Genomic DNA, 3,010 nt, shown 5'->3' with positions numbered 1-3,010 from the left:
TCTGGCAAGTCGAAGACAGGACCAACTTAACAGACTTGAGCATATCTACGATCGAGGTGGTTAACCATTGTCCAGCGGAGTCCTGTGTCATGCTGAAGGCCCAGGATCGAATTCTGCTGGCTCCTGGGGACGGTCGTTGCTTTATCATGGTTGGGGGCACATAAAGACTGTGTGGTCGTGCCCTCAACCCAGAGTTTTACCTCGCAGGAAGGTGAGCCTGTTAAGTGACTCGGTTCTAGGTGAGGGTTTCCTTTGGTCACTAAAAACACACACATGAGCTTGTTTGGTAATGACTCATGAGATTAAAACTCTGGTGCAAATGAGAGAATGAATCTCATTTTTTTTTTTTTTAAAGACGCTCACCAAGAACTGAGTCAGTTAATGGAACTGTCCCCTTATGAGGTAAACCCCAAGTGGAGTCACCAACTCCCAAACCCCAGAGTCCACCAGTTAAAAGCACCCGCACACTCGGTGAGGCTTAGAACCTAGGACGAAGGGGTCAGCACTTTCTCCCTAGACCTGATGCCTCTTCGGTAACCCTTTTGAGTTTTTTCGATAGAAGCATCGACAGTGAAAATATCGGCAACACTTTATTGATGGTGAGTTTTTCGGTAAAAGCATTGGGGTGAGATCTTATGGTATGGGTGAGATAGAAAATTAAAAGTCTGCAAGTTGTTCGTGAGTGTTGCATTTTCATCATGGAGAAAGTGTAGGATGATGATATAGAAGAATTCACTCTAACGAATTGTAATAGTTAAAAAGATGTGTTGGACGATGATGTAGAGTCGACGTATCTCGCAATCAACGTTCGTTCAATCACATGGTATAGGTGAGATAGGAAAAATCAGGAGAACAACACAAAATATAGAATAAACAATGGTATATTGTGTTTTCTCCCTATCAAACATGTGGTGCAATTTGACATTTTTTAGGCCGAAGAGATGAAGGTACCTATATACATACTTTGTTGTAAAATAATTGAATGAATGCAACCCATGAGATACTTCATTTTGTGAATGTATGAGATGAATGTAAAATGTTTGAACAACTTCATTTTGTAAAATAATAGAATGAATGAAATGTATGAGCAACTTCAATTTGTGAAAGAATGAAATGAATGAAATTTATGAGCGACTTCATTCTGTTAAAGAATTAAATGTATGCAAAATGTATGAGCTACTTAATTTTGTGAAAGAATGATATGAATGCAATATATGAGCAACTTCATTTTGTGAAAAAATAAGTCACACATATACATACAAATTCACACGTATATGTGCAAAATTCTTTCAAAATATGTGAATTTTCTACTTATGCAATATTTTTACTTTAAATTTTATTATTACAGAACAAATCCTTTAACAATTTAACAATACATATAAATAGAACTGAAATTTACAACTAAAATTCATCCATAAACATAACAAAACAAGTACAAATTTTGTTAACCTAACATGAAAAATTACAAGCAAGTTTTAAAATACAACAATGAATGACCTTTACATCTAAATGGCATCCAAGTTTTTAGTCATTTTGTCAAAATTACATCCTAAGAAGATATCCAGATGCAAAAAAAGGGTTTAAGACCACAAAAGCTCTAGGATTGCAAAAATAAGGCATCCATGTGCAAATAAGGGGTTGAAAAACGAAACATCATTTATCTAGAACAAAATTTTGCAAGAAGAAAGAAATTCACAATAATCATGCAATACTCGTCGCAATTTCTCAATATCGAACTTTCGCAAGTTTTCTCGTAATTTCGCAATACTTTTGTGAAAATCATTTAGAATTTCAATTTTGCAAGGTACGGACTTCCGCAACACTTCAAAGATTCTCGCAACGTGCCTTGCGATACTTGTCCCAAGTTTCGCAAGTGTTTTGAAATTTCACAATCTTTTTTGGAATATCACAACCTCATATGCGATTTTGTTGACGAGTTTCGTGGGTCTATCCACTTTCAGTGTCACGACCTGCGAAAATAAAAAATTTGCAACTGCAAGAAATAAAAGCATCAAAAAAAATAAAAACCTGCAAAATTGTCTATTTGACATATTTGGTAAACTATGAAGCATTTTTTTTAAATGTGTCATTTTTGTTGTACGGTCATTTCCCCTTAAACAAATATCAAAAAATGAGTGAGTGTTGACAAACCAACTCTCATTCTCAAAGGCAAATTGAGTCATTTTCTCATTTACATGTCTAAAGTGTTTTGTATAATTCTACAGTTTTTTTTTATTATATACTGGTAGGGGTCTGTCAAACGGCAGCTCAGCTCGAATTTAAGCATCTCTAAATGTTGGATTAATCGGATAATTACATAATCAGAAAGAAAAAGAAAAAGTGTAACCAAATCCATATCCAAATTTAATATCTATTCCAATTTCGCTGTTAGAATACGTACCATATCAAATCCGATCATTAATCAGATGTGCCATACTCATTGAGTCTGACCGACGGACTCAGATTTGGTTGGATATCCATCAAAATCCGATCAGTTGACATCCTTACAGGCAACAGCCAGCCGAAAGGACGGCATGGTGTATAATTCATACACGGTTGTTTGCATCAAAATTCAAATACCATACCCAGGGCAAGAAAGAGTAGTAGTCCACAACAGATCAAGCGATCCACACTATCATGTGGAGTCAGCGTGCACCCTCAAGCATACACAACACGATTGTACAAGTGCAAAGCGAAGCGAGATTGGATGCGACTACGCAATGCTACCGCTTCTCCGTCAAGCCTACATATGTGACACCGTAGTAAAGTGACACCTTTCCTGCAAGCCTACTGCGTGCTATGCAAGCTGTAACTGTGAGCAGTATACAACGTCCATACGCAAGATTGTGCTCGAAATGATAGCTTCAGCACGTTATGCTCTAATGCATAGGGACAACCTTGAGACCAAAGCAAAGGCTTTACAGGAGCCATGATTACCAAACGAGGACCTAAACACCGTACAAGAAATAAATAATCTTGTTCAGCAATAAAAAAAACCCACACAAACATA

This window comes from Nuphar pumila, chromosome 14, assembly GCF_984573655.1.
Source record: "Nuphar pumila chromosome 14, dmNupPumi1.hap1.1, whole genome shotgun sequence".
In the NCBI taxonomy this organism is placed as follows: domain Eukaryota; kingdom Viridiplantae; phylum Streptophyta; class Magnoliopsida; order Nymphaeales; family Nymphaeaceae; genus Nuphar; species Nuphar pumila.
This window is presented reverse-complemented; position numbering follows the sequence as displayed.